This window comes from Protopterus annectens, chromosome 7.part1 (genome assembly GCF_019279795.1).
Source record: "Protopterus annectens isolate FY-2018-M chromosome 7.part1, PAN1.0, whole genome shotgun sequence".
NCBI classification, from domain to species: Eukaryota; Metazoa; Chordata; order Ceratodontiformes; family Protopteridae; genus Protopterus; species Protopterus annectens.
The window spans coordinates 525,896,512-525,916,362 of NC_056740.1; the positions used below are offsets into that span (position 1 = coordinate 525,896,512).

The 19,851-nt window shown below is 44.7% G+C and overlaps 1 protein-coding gene across 3 annotated transcripts in view; it reads right to left on the minus strand.

Annotated features, from left to right (window-relative positions):
* DNAAF4 (dynein axonemal assembly factor 4) overlaps positions 1-19,851 on the minus strand; it is a 1,080,792-nt gene that overhangs the window by 871,556 nt on the left and 189,385 nt on the right. The gene's annotated exons all lie outside the window — the stretch shown is intronic.

The following is a 19,851-nucleotide window of genomic DNA, read 5'->3' on the forward strand; positions in this document are numbered from 1 at the left end:
ACAAAATATAAAAAAAAATCCAACACATATATATCGAATTGATTCATCACCAGATGATGCACAGTCATGTGATCAGTTGCATTGCTATATAAGTTTCAGTAGTGTTGAGTTCATTATCTGATGAAGCGGATGTTAGTCCGAAGCGCATTTTAGTTAATAAAAGTTTTTATCTACTTAACATTGGATTGCTTGGTTCACTATTGGATTCACTACTGGATTTGTCTTTGCTGAAAACCACGTTTGTTGAACTTGTTGCTGACTTTTGTGCTCCTTTCATCTTACTTTGGGCAATTGTTTTCATTTACCTTGGGACTTTGTGTGCTTTTACTATATATATATATATATATATATATATATATATATATATATATATATATATATATATATATATATATATATATATATATATATATATATATATATATATATATATATATATATATATATATATGAATACACACACACACACACATATATATATATATATATATATATATATATATATATATATATATATACACATACACACACACACACACACACACACACACACACACACACACACACATATACATATATATATATATATATATATACATATATATATGTAAACCTTTAAAGACAGTAAAGCTAATTAAAAGCAGAAATTCACATACAACTGACAAGCGCTTTCGGGTTATTACAGCCCTTCTTCGGGTCTTTTATTAAAGTTTACATGTGCATCCACAGCGTTGTGACTGCATTGTTCTTCAATTTACTAAATAAATAAATACATATATATATATATATATATATATATATATATATATATATATATATATATAGATATATATATGGATCCCTATTGAATGATCAAAATTTCAAAACTTCGAATCTCACATGGCCGGGACCATATGATCGAGTTTTAAAACTTCGAACATTCAAAAAAAATAAATAAATAAATTACTACACGTTTATGAAGGGGAGTAAACTCCCCTGCTCCCCCTACACCCCCCTATTTAAATATACCAACTCCGAGATTGCACTACAGCGAGGAAAAGGGAAACTTCCCATTCTGCACTGTATGGAGATCTCTGTTTAGGTATTTGAAGTTTTAAAACTTCGATCATATGGTGTTGGCCATATGAGATTCTAAGTTTTGAAACTTCGGTCACCTAAATGGGACCCATAAATTATATATATATATATATATATATATATATATACACACACACACACACACACACGTATGGTGGTGTGTGTTTGTGTATATATATATATATATATATATATATATATATATCTAGGACTGTTGAACGAAAGTTCAACAGTCTGAATCCACTTTCACTGAACACACTTTAACGAAAGTGCTTTCATCGAAAATGCGCTTTTGTTAAAGTGTGTTAAAAAAAAACATTACATTTACGTTTTTGCAAGGGGGCAAGCCCCCCTGCACCCCCCCCACACCCCCTAGTTTTATATTCTCACTCCGTGGTCGCACTACAGTGGGGAAAAGGGAATTTTCCCTTATCCCCACTGTAGTGCAATCTCCGCAACAGGCATACTTACGCGAAAGTGCTTCTTCTGGTGAAAAGCAATTTCATGTAAGTATGCCCGGCAGTTTCACATTCGGTGAAACATCTGATCGAGCACTGGTTCTAGACCCATATATATATATATATATATATATATATATATATATATATATATATATATATATATATATATATATATAGATATGTATATATATATATATATATATATATATATATATATATATATAGATAGATATGTATATATATATATATATATATATATATATAGATATATATATATATATATATATATATATATATATATACATACAATCACACACACATACATATATATACATATATCCATACTCATACATATACATGTGTGTATGTACTGGTGATCTGGTCCACTGAGTTTGTTTTTACAAAAATCCAGGAGTCTCTGTGCCTTTACATTTGGTGTCATATACGATTCCCAGTTAATAGTGGGGTAGTTAAAGTTGCCTATGAATATCATACTAGTTTGGATGGTGATTACTTCCAGTAAGTTTAAATATGTATATAACATTTCAAACATACCTGTACCCAAGCATTTCAAACAGTTGCCAGTCATACCAGTACATAATCCTGTTCCGTATCCTTTAATACAAGTCTAACCCTCAAACACACATTCAACCTCAATGTCGAAACATTTATTACAAATGAAAGTATGGGCATTATTGGCCACTCCCATTAATCTTACATTTGATGTTGCACACTTCATCTATTCTTACACTTGACAAAGCATGCATTCAAACAATACAGATACAGGAAAATCCTTTGCCTACAGGTAAGTTTGACCAAATGTACTGTACCCTTACACATGCACACACCCACACACATATACACATACCTGTCTGGGTAAGGGGTAGCAGTCTGCCCGAAAGAGGAAGAGGCAACTCAAATGTGATGGACTGAAAAACATACTTTAGCTGGAGCATATCTATTCTCCTGTAAAACTGGAGAAGGGCAGCAATCCCTTAAATTCAATGCTAGGACTATGGGTTGGAATGAGTATAAGCCAATGATGATGATGTTAAGCCAGATGTCTAGGGATCTGATGTTAGCCCCTTCACTGCTAGAGGATGTACATCTGATATAAAGCATTGTTACTGGCATCAGTGACTCCAGCAAAGGCAGCACCAGTGCCAGCTGGACAGGAGTTTGAGAAGCAAGCATCAGTGAAGCTAAAATATGAATAGGAGCATCAGTTAAAACTGGCATCTGACAGGAATCAGCCAGGGTTGGACACCCATGGTTGGTTCAAGTTTCAAAGTAATTAACAGTCACCACCAGTTGATCAGAATTAATATCCAAAGAAAAGTTAAGTATACAGCTGATAAGAAGTGAGGAAAACAATACAAGAATAGGCTATAGGAGTGTTCTACAGGAGAGACAAGAGTGAGAGAAAAAAAAAACAGGTGATGGCTAAGAAGGAGACGAGGCCTCCTAGGCCTGCGGCCAGGACTCTACTACAATCAAGGTGGACAGCGAAAGACAAGAATCCATTGATTGTTTCTCCATTAACTTTTGCAGTTTTTAGAATTTTTCTTTGGAGCAGCAGGAATCTCTGAGATGCTCCTCTGGTTTCTTTGCTTCTCCCTATGACATCTGAATTTTTGTTTTCTTATTAAGGCAGCCAAGAGACTAACTGGAAGGCTTTGCCTCAGGGCACTGAAATCTCTTCATCATGAAGTTGTCTAAAGCCTTACTACAAAATCTTTTAGTGGCATCACAGAGTTTCACAGACAGTACACTCTTTTGTGTCATGCAAGGAAACTAAACAAATAAGGCACTTAAAGTGTCTGCCTGCAGGGTGAATTTGATTGCCCCAGTGGCACTTACTAGATGAAACCATCTCAGTAAAGAAGGCTTGCACAAAATGTGACAATCTAATAAAAAAATGCAAACTCATCAAGAACTCACAAGACAAAGATGGATGGTAAAGTCATTGAATTAAAATTATTAAAAGGAATATGAAGGCAAAGGGTGAAAATTGTTTCCTCATATGGACTACAGGCAACCCGGGCCTGTCAACTGCAGTGAAGTATTCTAGACTGGCAGTAACTTAAGGGATAAGGGAAAACAGCTGGCAGTTTAGAAATGATATGAACAGTTTTAATGCCAGTGAGACCAGGCCTTTCTGTTCCTACACCCAGAGCTAAGGTCAGATTTTGGTTTCCTTCAGGATAAGTACCACTTCCAATGATAAGGATGAACTGTTTAGAATTAGGTGCAAATTGTTCATGCATAAAAGTTGAATAACCCTAAGGTATGGATAGGCACAGCCCCTGTTGAGGCAACAGAAGCTTAAAAAAAGAGAAAAGTAAATTGGCCTGAGATATGAGCTACATCACTATGGTCCATAGATGTTGATGTGACCATTCTTGACTCATGAAAATGAAGATGTGTTTTTTGGACTTCAGCAACACACTAAGAATGAGATGGAGAGGTGGAAAGGCAAAAATCAGACTAGGAGTCCAAGTTAAGAAAACTTTCAGTCTTAAGGTTGATGCAGAAGTGGAACAGAACTATGAATATAGTTTTCTACAGAAAACAAAACCACACAATGTGTTCCCTAGGAACATCAAAAGAAGAAAACCTAATTCAGTTAGCCTTTAGTGCAGTTGGCAGTGACTAGCTCAAGGAGTTCTGCAAAATATTCAGTTTGTCTACTTATAGAAGCAATACAGTAGGCACGAAGTCAGGCCTTCTTGGTTGAATTTTAGCATTCCTACCAATAATCCCAGAGAGGTTTGCCACTTACCACTTGGGTTGTTTCAAGGATGAATGCTTCAATGAACTATTCTCTGCGCTGCATTATTTGGAATGGTTTGGTTTTAACACCATTATTGTTCAAAGTGTACATACATTCTACTTGGGGATGCCATTCATATTATGGGTTTAAAGTATCACTGCTACACCTCTCTCTTTGGTCTCCTTTTTTCCTGGGGACATAAATCTTGTATTATACACTAGAGGACTACCACAAAATCATACCCAAATAATAACTGAGCAACACTCAGTCCTACCAAAACATAGGAGATGACCACATAGACTATCGTTAAGCTTTTTTTTCCTCCATACTGTTCCATCTTAGTTTAGAATAATCTATTATTTTAGGAATAAACTGAAATTGCTGTTAAAGGTGCACAGTTTAAATCTGTTGATTGATGAAAGACCAAGCTAAATCATTTGATTACAATATTAGGAACTTTCCTTGAATGAAATTAGAAGTTATGTACTCACCATAACGTTCCATCTGAGTAGGTACTTCATTTGTCTGCAACCTGTGGGTCTCGGATCCAACCTCGGATCCGACCGGCAGCTTTCCAAGCTTCAAGATCCGAGCTCCTAGCTCCTCCCCTCTACCCACAATCTCCTGTCACCACCACACTACCTCAGATCGGTTTTGCTGTATCACCTGAAAAAACCTGTAATAAACAGGTTCAGATATTCTCAAGAATCATAAAAGATCCTAGAAACCAGATACAGGTTAGGGGGATGGCAGGGGGGGATGGTTGCAGACAAATGAAGTACCTACTCAGATGGAACGTTATGGTGAGTACATAACTTCTAAATCTGAAGTAGTTACTTCATTTGTTCTGCAACCTGTGGGACAGAGTCCCCAGCTACCTAAACAAAGAAACCTGGGTGGTCCATGGAAGGATATATTCCGAAGCACCGCAGAGCCAAAGGACGTCCTGCTTCTAGATATCATGTCCAGCTTATAATGAGAAATAAATGTATGAGCAGAAGACCAAGTGGCTGCTGAACATATGTCGTCCAACGGCATCCTGGACCAGAAGGCTGCAGAAGTTGCGATGGACCTTGTGGAATGTGCACGGATTTTAAATGGGGTTGTTTTGTCTGATGCCTTATAAGCCTGAGAAATACATTGACAAATCCAATTAGCCAGTGTCACTTTGGATATAGGTTTTCCCATGGATGAAGGAGCAAATGACACAAAGAGTTGATCAGCCTTACGAACATCTTTGGTCCTGTGCAGGTAAAAATGCAACTGTCTATGTACGTCTAGTGTATGCAACATGTATTCTCCCTTATTTTGAAAATTTTTGAAAAACACTGGCAGATTGATAGTCTGATTGATATTTGCCACAGATGCCACTTTTGGTAAGAAAGACGGGTTAGTCCTGAGAGACACTCTGTCATTGTGGAAAATAAGATAGGGAGGTTTCATGCACAAAGCTTGGAGCTCTGAAACCCTTTTAGCAGAAGTTATGGCTACCAAGAATGCTGTTTTCCAGGACAGAAAATTAAGGGGTACAGAAGCTGCAGGTTCAAAAGGAGGTTTTGTTAAGGCTTGCAGAACAAAGGTTAAGTCCCAAGGGGGAGTCAAAGATTTCACTGGTGGCTTGAGAAGGAAAACGCCATGCAAGAATGTCTTACACAATTTTGTAGACGCTAGAGATCCTAATCCGTCTCCCACATGCAAATGGGATATTGCTGCCAACTGTACTTTTACCGTTGATGCAGTGGCCTCTTGTTCAAAAATCATGGACAAAAAATCCAAGACTGTAGGAAGCGGAACAGTAAAGGGGTTGAGACCTTGGCTGTTAGCCCAGATAGAAAATCGTTTCCACTTGCTATTATAGATTTTCCTGGTGGACGGTTTATGAGCCGCTACCAGAACAGTTTTCACTGGTGATGAGATACCAGGAGTCCTTGCCATTAGTGGAACTGGATCAACCAAGTCGCGAGCTTGAGGTTTACCAGGTTCGGTGTTGGGCACCCCGTTGGGTGCGATATCAGATCTGGAATGGGATCCAGGATTAAAGGGGAGGAGAGACTGAGACCGCAGGTATGGAAACCAGATTTGATGAGGCCAGAATGGGGCTATGAGGATAATTTTGCTCCCCAACCATGTGGCTTTCTGAATTAACTTCGCCATGAGCGGAAGCGGGGGGTAAGCATAGAATAGACCGGGAGGCCAAGCATGAATCAGAGCGTCTCTGGGGCTCTCCCCTTCTGGGGGAAGAATTGCGAAGAACTCGCTGCATTTTGTGTTTTGGGGGGAAGCAAAAAGATCGCAGCGAGGCCAACCCCACTTGTGGAAAATTTCCTTCCCAACTTTCGGATTGAGAGACCACTCGTAAGGACTGAGAATTACTCGACTCAATTTGTCCACCAGAATGTTGGATCGTCCCGGAATGTGTGTTGCTATCAGAAAGCAGTTGGTGGATATCGCCCATTCCCAAACTCTCATGGCTTCTCGACAAAGAGGGTAGGATCTGGTTCCCCCTTGTTTGTTTATATACCAGACCACTGACATATTGTCCGTCTGTATTGCAATTGTTCCTAGAGGTAGAAGGTCTTGGAGAGCTTGCAATGCTGGAAGCACCGCCCTCATCTCCAGAACATTTATGTGCAAGGCGGTCTCCGACAAGGTCCACATACCTTGGTCGTTTCTGCCCAAACAATGCCCCCCCCCCACCCTAGGTGAGAAGCATCCATGGTTAACGTGGCCTGGGGGGGAATCACAAAGGATCTCCCTTGCCTGAGTTCTGGGGGGTGAAGCCACCAAAGGAGGGATTCCCTGCAAACCCTGCTCAGGGGGATGGGAGTGTTCAATGGGTGGAGTAACAGTGACCATTGAACTTGGAGTGTCCACTGTAATATACTCATCCTTAGGCGAGCATGGAGAGAGAGGCCGATAGCCACTGCCATCGAGTCTAGTGCTCTCGGGACTAACTCCGCCGGCGGAGCTTTGGTGCGAAGAAGAGCCAAAACCTGGAGTGAGAGGCTGGACAGCCTGTCCGAGGTCAAGAAGGCCCGAGAAGATCGGGAATCTAGCCTGGCTCCTATGAAATCTAATGCTTGCACAGGATGAAGAAAAGACTTCGGTATGTTGACTGAAATGCCCAAGCTGTTGGCAAGAGACAGCACATAGTCCCTCGCGGTACAAAGTTGATGCCTGTTGGTTGCTGTGAGGAGCCAGTCGTCTAGGTACGGAAAGACCCTTATGCCCTGAAGCCTTAGGTGGGCTGCAACCACTGCCATGACTTTGGTGAACACCCTGGGGGCTGAGGTGTGTCCGAACGGAAGGACCCTGAACTGGTAATGACTGGCCCCTAGCCGGAAGAGGAGGAACCTCCTGGACCGTCTGTCCATTAGAATGTGGTAGTACGCGTCCTTGAGGTCTATAGAGCACATCCAGTCGTTCTCTTGCATTAAGGGGAGAATAGATTGTAGAGTGACCATCCGGAACTTTTCTTTGGGGACAAACATGTTCAGGGCGGACAAGTCTAGAATGGGCCTGAGGTCCCCCATCTTTTTTGGCACTAAAAAGAACCTTGAGTAGTAGCCCGATCCGGACTGTTCTGGGGGGACCCGCTGGATGGCTCTTTTTCCTAACAAATTTGAAATCTCAATGGTCGCCGCCTCTCTTTGATTGGGTGGGACATCGGGGAGGCGACCACCTGAGGGAGGACGAAATAGGAAGGGAATTTTGTAGCCTCTGGATATAATTTGGAGCACCCACCGATCGTTCGTGATGGACTCCCACATTGACAGGTGCTTCGTTAAACACCCCCCGACTGTCTCCAGAGCTGGACAGTCGGGTAAGCCCTCAGGGCTGCTGCACGGGTCTCTCAGAAAAAGGCTCCCTAGACCCGAAGTTACGCGGTCCCCCTCTGCCTCTGGGCCGGCGTCCACCCTGCCCTCCTCTGCCTCTGGAGGGCACGGCGTCCGAAGCTGGATAGGATTGCTGAGACTTGCGGAACCACAGCTTCTTTTGCTACCCTCTGATTCCTTGAGAAGGAGCGTTGGGGGCTCGAGAAGCGGACTCTGACGGCAAGACAGCGTCTTCCTGTCCTTCTCACTTTGGACTACTGTATCGCGTACGGTCTTGCCAAAAAGCGAAGTGCTGTCAAAGGGTGCGTTCGCGAAGGACGCCTTGAAAGGTTCCGTGAAATTACAAAGGCGGAGCCAGGTGTGGCGTCTCAAGACAACACCTGCCCCGCTGGCCCTTGCGGCTCCCTCCGTAGCATAAGACAGTAGCCGCATGGACGTATTTGAAATGGACTTGAGAGTGGCCATACGAGTTGAGAACACGGTTTTGTCCTCGACCGACATGGACTCTGGTGGAGCTGCAGTGTATTCCTTGATCAAATCCCATTGCAGCCTGATGACATGCGCCATATAATTCAGCGCCCTCACAGAGAAGGTTGCTGAAGCAAAGGTCTGCTTCCCTATACGGTCCAGCACCCGGGACTCCTTGTCCGGCGGGTGGACCGTGGAGCTCTCCTGGGAGAGTTCTCTCTTAGTGGCAGCAGCCACCAACATGGCATCAACTGGAGACCCTTTGGCCCAAGCTTGCCTATCTGAAGGGGGGCTAAGGATTTTATCCGGCCGGCGTGGGATAGGCTCCACGGTGTCGGGTTCCTGCCAATCCCTGGTAGTTAGGAGATCTACCAGGGGATCTGCCAGTGGGGACACCCAGGAGGTAGATTGGCCTGCTTCAAACACCTCCAGAAATACGGACTCATCCGAGGAAGGTTTTTGGGCAGACCCCCCCCCCCCAATACGCAACATTTCCATGATGTCTCCAAAGGAGACATCCTCAGGGGGGGTGACCTTGGGGAACCTTCCCTTTCCTCTAAGTCCGTATCTGTGGTGACGGACTCGGGGGAGTGCATGTGCCTCCTTTTACACGTCCGTTTACGAGGCACCTCCTCTGTGGGACTATCAGAAGAGGGCTCGTCAACGGCCTCTTGTTCCTCCGAGGGAACCAACTGGAGGGTCTGAGCAGGCTGTCCCGAAGGAAGGATGATGGAAGTTAGACCCATATGCAGTGAGGGAGCGGAAGGATCCAAAGCCCGAGTCGGGGACCTGGAAGACCTCAACAGTACCCTCTCCACTACCTCGAACGCCGAGGGAGAACTACTCTCTTCCGGCCCCGAGAGCAGTATCCTCGGCTCCGAGATAGGGATCGGGGTCGGAGCCGAAGCCATTGTATCCGAAAGGGAGGTGCTCTCCGACATAGGCGGCGCCAAAGATGCACCCGCTCCCACGGATCAGACGCCCGGCCCACGGCCCCGAGAGTTCGGATCCGGGATACTTGAGGGTATGGTCGGCATCGAGAAGGCTTGGGCCACCGGTGCCGACAAAACCCCGGCTCCGAAAGGGCCTGGATCCGAAGATTCCAAAACCTGGATCCGGGTTGAAGAAGGAGAAATCGGGGCAAATATTGAAGCTGCACTCCCCCCTGTAGAGGGGGAGGCAGGAGCACCCCCATCTGCATTTGGGTCTGCAAAAACCGACGCATCATCCTGTCCATATCGGTGTCGGAGAGAGACCTAGTAGATCTAGAGGAGGTCGTAGAGGCGGGCCTGGAAGGCCGCCTCAACGACCTCGAGGGTGATAGGAGCTCCTCCTCTGGCTCCGGCGAGAAGGAAGATCGGAGCCGAGAAGGAGAAGGTCCGGACACCCTCGAAGGCGGAGCCAAGGGATGAGGCTCGGCTCGCCTCTTGTGTCTGTGCTTCTCCCTGTGCTTTTCCCTAGAAGGAGAAGACTGAACTTCCCTCGTACTCAAGGCAGTAGTGGGAGGTGGAGTCCCAGCCTGAGTCAAGGGAATCAGGGGTGCTGAAGCTACCTGGGCAGCCTGCACCTTGGAGGGAGAGGTGGAAGAGGCCTCCTCCGGGGGAAGCAATCCCGCCAGAATAAGCCTGTTCCTCTTGTCCCTCACAGCCTGGGGGTTGAAGGCTGCGCAAACCTGGCAGTCTGAAGACAAATGGGCAACCCCCAGGCATATAACGCACTGAGTGTGGCCATCAGCTGGGGAAAGCTTATGGCCACACCCAGTGCACTTTGAAAAAATAGCTTTATGGCCTTCGGCCATTTTTCTGACACACACACTCACACGCCCAAACACCTAGGGGAGGGTTAACTGAATAAAACACAATCCCGAAAATAAAAAAGGGCAGAAAAACACTCTCAACACTTTTCTTTTTAACTTGTTAAAGTTTTAAGAAAATTTCTTGAAAAAAATTCACTTCCCTGTTACTAAGCTCAGGAGCTCTTTTCAAGATGCTTGTGATTCAAGCCGCGGCAAAAACGATCTGAGGTAGTGTGGTGGTGACAGGGGATTGTGGGTAGAGGGGAGGAGCTAGGAGCTCAGATCTTGAAGCTTGGAAAGCTGCCGGTCGGATCTGAGACCCACAGGTTGCAGAACAAATGAAGTAACTACTTCAGATCGCTTAGTTCCTTATTACATTAATTCACATGATGATCTCAACTCATCTGGATTATTGTAACTCTCTTTACATTAGGCTAGCCGATGCTGATTTCGACTGTCTCCTGCATATCCAGCAATCCACAGGCAGGGTACTGACTACTGCGTATCAGTATGTCCATGTCATTCCGGTACTGTGGGAATGGATGATGATAGTGATGGTGCAGTCCTCTCTTAATGCTTAAAACAAACCTTTCCAAGAGGGTATCATGCCATTTTTGTTATGGTTTTCTACTTAAAAACAGATTCTGGTACTCTGCTGTCAAGATTGCCAGCTCTGGTCACCTAAAATGGAACAACTAGTAGTTCCCAATGTGCTTTGAAAGGTATATGGAATGTAATTATTTGTCAACCATGTTCTTTTCCTGTGGAATTCACTACCACCCTGGCTTCGGCAGTACAGGTCAGAGACCTATTTTAGGTGTCTCTTCTCCTGTTAGTTAAAGCCCACATGTCATGTCTCCATGGCTATGTCCTAGGGCCATTCCTTTATTATTTTCATTAATTCACTCCGTTTGAATCTTTACTGCTCTAACCTTGTACTTTATGTACATGACCCTATCATCTTCATATTCTTTGATTTATATTTCAGTATTAAATCAGAACTCCAAAATTATCATAAGAAACTCCATCACTAGCTTATAAGAGGTAATTCTGTACAGCAGTAAAATCAAAGGAATGTTTTTATGCTATACTATGCTAAACTGATTCTTCCAAAATAAGGAACACCTCATGTTTTATGGCAAACACATTGATTTAGTCACATCTTTCAAGTACATATGAATTCATCTTGAGTCATTGCTACCAAAGGAGGTCCACCTTGAACAGTTCAAGTACACAAATGCTATTTGGCTGCTGAGAACTTTCAAAGTTTCTTAACCCAGAAGTAAGAGCAGCCACTGGGAAGGTTATCTTACAAACGCTCCACTCTCTACAGGTGCTACTTACCCTGGAATGCATCGATGTATGCACTGTCACAGAGACCTGGTTAAAGACCATTGAGAGCACCCCATCATTGGAAGGTTTTAACAGCTACCACACATTCATGACCACCTCACTAGATGAAGACACTGAAGGTGGTGGTGTCTCTCTCTATTCATAAAACAACATTTCACCTCTAGACTCAGACAGCATAATGACCTGGAACTTCCCCATGTCCACTTTACCATTAACAAAACACCCGATCACATCAGAGCTAACTACAGGACTCCTCTATCTTGCCCTCAACCCAAATCCTACCAGACTAGTATGAAGTCCCTTTGTAGTCACCCAAACACCATTCTGCTAGGGGAATTTAACTACCCCTCCATCAACTGGGAGATTTAAACATCTCCTAACATGTATCCATGCATGCTTGGAGATTTCTGAACTTCATAAATACAAACTCACTGGACTAGTTAAGTCCACACTCCAACAAGGGGCAAACAACCCTGGACTACGTTTTCACCAATGTGAGACAGCTCTATTACCCACCAGTTATAAATACCATCCCTAGTCAAACTGGACCATAAATCAGTCACATTCACCACAAGACTGCAGCTGGAAGCATCCTCCAATAACTCGGTGTTCAGAGATTACTTTAAAGCTAATCTACTAAAACTGAGTGATGACCTGGATAAATTCAACCTCTCTTTCCTACCTGATGAACCCATTGTGTATGTGAAATCCTTTACCTCCAAATTCTAAGCACATGTAAATAGCTGTATAAATGCATATGGACCTCTCCGAAGTAAATACAATACCAAATTTAAAAATAAGCTCTGATAGTGGAATCCAAACATAAACAGACACTACAATACAAGAAAAAAGCTCAGTGCATGTTAAAATAAATGCAACTTTCTAGTTAAGAAAAATGTTGTTGCTAAACATACCAAAGAATTCTGGTCCCCAATCATAATGACCAAAGCTGGATATGAGGTAAAAGTAGCCACCCCAGCTAAAGACTACTGCAAAGCCTTTTTTAGCTATGTTAGAAATGTCAGAAGCAAAACTCAGCACCGTGCATTGTTAGCAGTAAATTATATCACATACACAGACCCACAGGACACTGCCAATTTACTAGTGGATAAGTTTAGCTCTAATTTCACCCGCCCACATACATTCACAGATAAAATACTGGCATCTAACCCCCTTCAATCTCTGAGTTAGTCCTCAAAACAGGCCAAGAACACTGCATCTATGGGGCTGGATAACATAACTGTATGCCTACTGGCCAGCCTGAAACAGGACCTGTCAAACCCCTTGCACAGGCTATTCAATATCAGCCTCTAAATGGGCTTTGTGATGGATGAATGGAGGACAGCAACAATCATCCCCCTGCACAATGATGGGGCAATGACTGACCTGGGTAAAAAGAAGTTATGTCTTACCATAACGTTCCATCTGTATTGTTGATCCTTGTTCAGTCATTACACACCTGGGTTATCAGTTCCGACCATGGAACCAAGCCGGCCATCTTCCAAGCTCGCGACAGCCACAAACTCTCGAGCTAAACTCTTATCCATAATTCCCCTCTCCCTGTTACCTCAGATTGAGTTTGCAAGTCAGAGGATGTAAAGGCTACCTCTGGTCAAAGAACCAAACGGAACTGGATGATGAGATCCACTATAAGCCTCAGGAGGGAGGTTCGTAATGACTGAACGAGGATCAACAATACAGATGTAACGTTATGGTAAGACATAACTTCTTTATCTGATACTGTTAATCCTCGTTCATTCCTTATGCCAGGGACAGAGTCCCCAGCTACCTTTACTCCTGGGAGGTTCTCATGGAAGGACATTCCTGAGCACCAATGAACCAAAGGATGCTCTTCCTCTGGAGGCCAAATCAAATTTGTAATGGCTGATGAAGGTATGGGGTCTAGCCCAAGTTGCAGCTGCACAAATGTTAGGTAAAGAAGCTCTAGCATGAAAAGCAGCAGAGGTAGTGACCAACCTAGTGGAATGAGCCCTAACTGCTGTAGTCAAAGGAATATTGTGAGTTTTGTAAATAAATATTACAGTCTTTTAATCATTTAGCCAGTGACCTTAGAAACAGCATATAGGTTAATAGGTTAGTACAGGCTAACCGCCCTTGCGAGCCATTGTAAGCCTAGCCAATTATCCATTGTGAGACTCAAACCCTGCACCTTGTGTTTGCAAGGCAAACGCCTTAACCATATCCAAGTCTAGGACCAGAATAGGCCAGGAACAGCTGATCTGATTTGCGAGAAGCCTTAGTTCTGTCCAGATAGAAACAAATTTGCCTGTGAATATCAAGGGTATGTAGACAATACTCTCCTCTGTTAGAATGATTGGGAAAGAAAACTGGCAATTCAATGGATTGGTTAATGGACATTTCAGAGATCACTTTTGGCAGGAAGGAAGGATTACTTCTCAATGACACTATCTTTATGAAAGATTAAGTAAGGCTGTTTGAATCATAGAGCTTGAAGTTCAGAGATACGTCTGGCAGAAGTAATGGTGACCAAGAACAAAGTTTTCCAAGAAAGAAACTTGAGGTCGCATGAAAAAGCTGGTTCAAAAGGAGCTGTAGTCAATGCTTGCAGGACTAAAGACAGATCCCATAGCTGGCTAGATTCTCTAAAAGGGGGTTTCAAATGATTTACGCCTTTTAGAAAAGTCTTGCATAATTTGTGTGACATAAGAGAAGAGTCATGGACACCATTGTGAAAATTAGATATTGCGGCCAAATGAACTCTAATGGTAGAAGCAGATAGGCCAGATTGGAATAAACTGGACAGGTACTCCAGTACTACCAGCACTGGTGCTGAAAAATGGCCTATCTCTTTTTGCTTCAGCCAAATGGTAAACCTTTTCCACTTGCTGCGATAAGTAGTTCTGGTAGAAGACTTATGAGACGCAATAAGAATGTCACGTACTGGGGAAGAAAGATCAGTCTGCCTGGCAATCACTGGAAGTGGAGGAGCCAAGCTGTGATCTTCAGGCTGTTCAGGTTGGGGTGAATCAGGTTCTGCGGATGGGAGATCAAATCCGGAATTGGATTGAGAATCCATAATTGATCTAGCAGGTGAGGCCATAAGAAGGGGAACCAAATTTGCCGAGGCCAATATGGCGCAATGAGAATTATCTTGCTCTTCAACTGGCGGACTTTCTTCAGGAACTGGGGAATGAGAGGGAGAGGGAGAAAGGCATAAAGCAGACCCGAGGGCCAATCGTGGACTAGAGCATCCTGGGTGACTGTCCCCAAGGGGGAATCAGGGCAAAGTAATTGCTGCACTTGTAGTTGGTTGGGGATGCAAAAAGGTCGCAGCAAGGGAAACCCCAACAGTTGAAAATCTCTGCCACTATAAGAGGAATCAAAGACCACTCATGTGGTTGCAGAATGCACCTGCTCAATCTGTCTGCTATCAAGTTGGAACTCCCGGGAATGTGCATTGCTAAAAGAAAGGGTAGGATTTGGTTCTGCCTCGTTTGTTGATATACCAGACTACAGCCATGTTGTTCAATTGTATTGCAGTAGTCCCCGACAGAAGAAGGGGATGAAATGCTTGCAAAGCTAGAAGCACCGCCCTCAGTTCTAGGACATTTCTAGGACATTTATATGCAGATGAGCCTCTAGGTCCGACCACATGCCTTGGACTGTCTTCCCCTGAAAAAGCCCACCCACCCCATTAGGGAGGCGTCCATGGTCACTGTGGCTTTGGGCTGTTGGGGTGTGAAGGGGCGAGACCACTGTGACGGGTTCTGCGACATCCACCAAATCAAGTCTTGTTTGCATCTCTGAGTCACCCGAATCTGGGATGAGAGAGGAAACTGAAAAGGGTACCACTGGGTGAGTAGTAACCATTGTAAAATCCTCACGTGAAACCTCGCGAGGAGGACAATGGTGATGGAAACTGCCATGGAACCCAACAGCTGGAGAACAGAAAGTGCTGTCGATCTTTCCCTTGAGAGGATGGGTATGAATTGTTGTTTTATCCTTAAAATTCTGTGCTCTGGAATCGATGCCGAGCAGTTCTTTGTATCCAACAGGACCCCAATGAATTCTATGGATTGGGATGGGGATAGGTTGGATTTTTGCCAGATTACAGTTATACCTAACCTTTCTGTGGTGTGAAGAGAGTATGCCACGGCTTTTTTCAATAGATGTCTGGTGGGGGCGGTGATGAGCCAGTCGTCTAGGTATGGAAACACCCGGAATCCTTGCAGTCGCAGGTGAGCTGTGACGACTGCCATGAACTTGGTGAACACTGTGGGGGCTGTAGAGAGTCCAAAGGGCAGTACTTGGAACTGAAGATCTATACAGCACATCCAATCGCCTGCCTCCAGGAGTGGGAGGATAGACTGTATTGTGACCATCCGGAATTTCTGTACTTCTACGAATTTGTTTAGTACACTGAGATCCAAAACTGGTCTCCAGTCCCCAGTCTTTTTTGGCACTAAAAATAATCTTGAGTAGAATCCAGATCCTATCTGGTCTGGTGGGACTATTTGGATGACTCTTTAGCAGCTCTGAAATCTCTAATGCTGCTTCTGCCCTTTGACGAGGTGGAACATTGGGTAAGCTCCTTAGTGTGGTGGGACAAAGATCGAAGGGAATATGATAACCTCTGGTTATTATCTCTTGTACCCAAGAATCGGTGGTAATGGTTAGCCAGGCAGAAGGGTACAAAAAGAAACGACCCCAACCACTTCCAGAGGAAAGCAGTTGGGCCGCTCTTCAGGAGTGCTGGTAGAACTGGCCAGAGAAAGAATCTCTGGAACCCTGGTTCTGCAGACCTCCTCTGCCCTGAAAGGGGCATCTTCCATATGATTTTCCCCCTCTGCCTCTAGGGGGAAAACTCGGCTCGTGTGTCACGGAAAGAACCCTGAGACTTTTTGTGCCACATATTCCCACTCTTCTGGTTTCTGGAGAAAGCCCGTTGAGGGGAAGAATAGTGGACACCCACAGCAGAAAGGGTCTTACCATCCTGTTCACACCTAGCCAGTGTGTCTTTAACCTTTGGTCCAAACAACGAAGAGGCTTCAATGGGAGCGTTCAGAAAGGAAGCCTTGAAAGGTTCCGCAAAATCACACAAGCGCATCCAGGCATGCAGTCTCATGACTATGCCTGCACCCGCTGCTCTAGCTGCTCCTTCTGATGCATGAGAAATCAGATGCATGGAGGAGTTGGAAATCAATTCAAGGGTGGCTAACTGTGAGGCCACTTTGTCCCGGACCTCATCAGACACAGCTCCGGCCAAGGTTTCAGAGAGCTCAGAAATTAAGTCTCTTTGAAGCCTGGCAAAATGTGCCATATAATTCAGGGACCTGACTGCAAAGGTCGCTGATGCAAAGGTATGCTTCCCTAATCTGTCCAGCACCTGGGACTCTCTGTTGGGTGGGTGGACACTCTGGCTTTCTTCCACCAAATCCTTTTTTGTTGTGGCCGCCACCCCCAAGGCATCTACAGGAAGACCTTTGGACCAGTGAAGCTCACTATCTGGAGGGGACACGATTTTATCTGGCCTGCGGGGAATGGCGTCAACGGCATCAGGAGCCTTCCATGCACGCTGCACAATGAGACGGGCAAGGTCGCTGGCAGGTGGAGTAACCCAAGAGGTAGGGGGCCGGGCACAAAAGACCTGCTGGAACACAGACTCTTCAGAGGTCAGGTTAGAGGGCCACTAATCACCTCTCTGCTTAAGTATTTCGAGGATATCTCCAAAGGATACCTCAGAGGGTGACAGAGGGGACCCTTCCCCATCATCAAAGTCTGTGTCTTCCATGAGGGACTCTTCTGAGGAGTCCACGTGCTTCCTCTTACATGAACTCTTGCGATGAACTTCCTCAGGGGGAGAATCTGGAGAAGACAGTGCAAAAGGGGCCTCCAGTGGGACTGTGTCCTGGGGCCCTTATACCTGGTGTCCTCCAGAGGTGTCTTGTGTAAATTGTGGTCCAGAGGAGGACGGGGAACTGATAGCACAGGATCGCCAACAGACGCAAGAGCCTTCTCCATGAGCTGGAAGGCTGATCCACCCGAGGAGGTCACACCCCGCTCAAGCAAATCAGCCCGCCGACTCAGAGTCTCTGGATGGCTATGAAAAACAGGAGTACGTACATCACAGCTAGCATCCAAAGCAGTGACTGGAGTGACAAGTCTCTCATGACACAAAGGCAACTGCACTCCTTAGTGAGGTCCATGAAAGGCGCCGAAGTGAGGGAAGTCTGTGCTACAGCAGGGGGCTTCAAAGGCAATGAAGGAGGAGAATAAGTAGGAGTCCTCGGAGAAGGGTGATCACCTCCAAAGGAAGGGCAGTTCCTGGAGGGTTGGATACCTCTGGCCAAAAAAAAAGTTATGTCCCTACCATAACGTTCCATGTTAGTTGTCTTCATCTCACCTTCCCTTCTTGCTGGTTAGGATCGGAGCCGATCCTCGGCTTCGACTCGACCATCTTCAATAGCTTGAGAGCTGTTTACTGGCTTGAGGCTACCCCTTATCCCATAATGCCTAGCGATAGCTACCCAGATCTTGTTTGAAATAGCTAACTCCAGACATAACATAATAAACCAGTCAAGGAATCAGTTGACTATACCTGCCATATTCTCTAAGTCAATAGACGAAACAAGAGAACACACAGCCAGTGAAACAGAAAAACTCCTCTCAATCCACTAGGACAGGGGGATGGAGGGTGGGACGCAAGAAGGAAGGCAAGATGAAGACAACTAACATGGAACGTTATGGTAGGTACATAACTTCTTTATGTTAAATTATCTATCTCGCCTTCATTCTTGCTGGTTGGGACAGCATCCCTAGCACCTAAAATCCTGGTGGCTCAGTGGAACAGACTCTTCAGAACAGTGGAACCAAAGTCAGCTCTGCTCCTGGAGACCATATCCAACTTGTAATGAGAAATAAAGGTATGAGGGTTTGCCCACATGGCAGCCGCACAGATGGAATCCATGGGCAACCTAGACTGGAAGGCTACAGAGGTGGCCAAGGCCCTAGTAGAATGACCTTTCGGTTTAATAGGAAACTATTTGTTCCTTAACTGATAAATGAAAGAAATAGTGTGTGACAACCATCTAGACAAGGTTACCTTGGAAACTGGGAGACCTTGTTTGCCCAAGGCATAAGAAAGGAATAGTTGGGTCTGACTTCCTTACTTCTTTAGTTCTGTGCAGGTAAAAATGCAATTGCCTATGAACGTCCAATTGGTGTAGTTTGTACTCTGCCTTGTTGGTATGATTAGGGAAAAACACAGGAAGATGTATAGATTGGTTTAAATTATTTTCTGAGCAGACTTTAGGGAGAAATGAAGGATTAGTCCTCAGAGCAACCCTGTCCTTATGAAAAACCAAGTATGGAGGACGAACACACAGCGCCTGAAGTTCGGAGATGCGTCTGGCTGAAGTAATAGCTACCAGAAAGAATGTCTTCCAAGATAGAAACTTGATAGAGCAGGACGCTGCTGGTTCAAAAGGGGGCAGAATTAAGGAGGTAAGGACTAAATTAAGGTCCCAAGGAGGAGGGGGATCTCTCACTGGAAGCTTAAGAAGAGTTGTCCCTCTCAAAAAAAGCTTTACAGAGCTTATGAGACAATGTCAGAGTTCGAAAAACCAACATGAATGTTAGAAATGGCCGTCATTTGTACCCTGATCGTGGAAGAAGTGGACCCGGAGTGAAACAGTTGTGCTAGGTATTCCAGAATTACGTGGACTGGGGCTGAAAAGGGATCCACATTCCAAGCCTTTGCCCAACAAGAAAAACGTTTCCATTTGCTAGCATAAGTTTTCCTCGTTCTGGACTTGTGAGAGGAGATGATAATGTCACGAACTGCTGGGGAAATAATAGGAAGCCTGGCTAAGGTTGGAAGTGGAGCAACCAAGCTGTGAGCTGGAGAGTTTTGAGGGATTGATGCAACCCGCCTGATTGATGAACCAGGAGGTCTGGAATTGGGTCCAGAGTCCAGGGTTGATCGAGAAGGTAACTGTGCAGGAATGGGAACCATATCTGTCGAGGCCAGTAGGGAGCAATGAGGATCATTTTGCAACCCGACGATATTGCCTTCTGTATAAGTTTGGATATCAGGGGGAAAGGAGG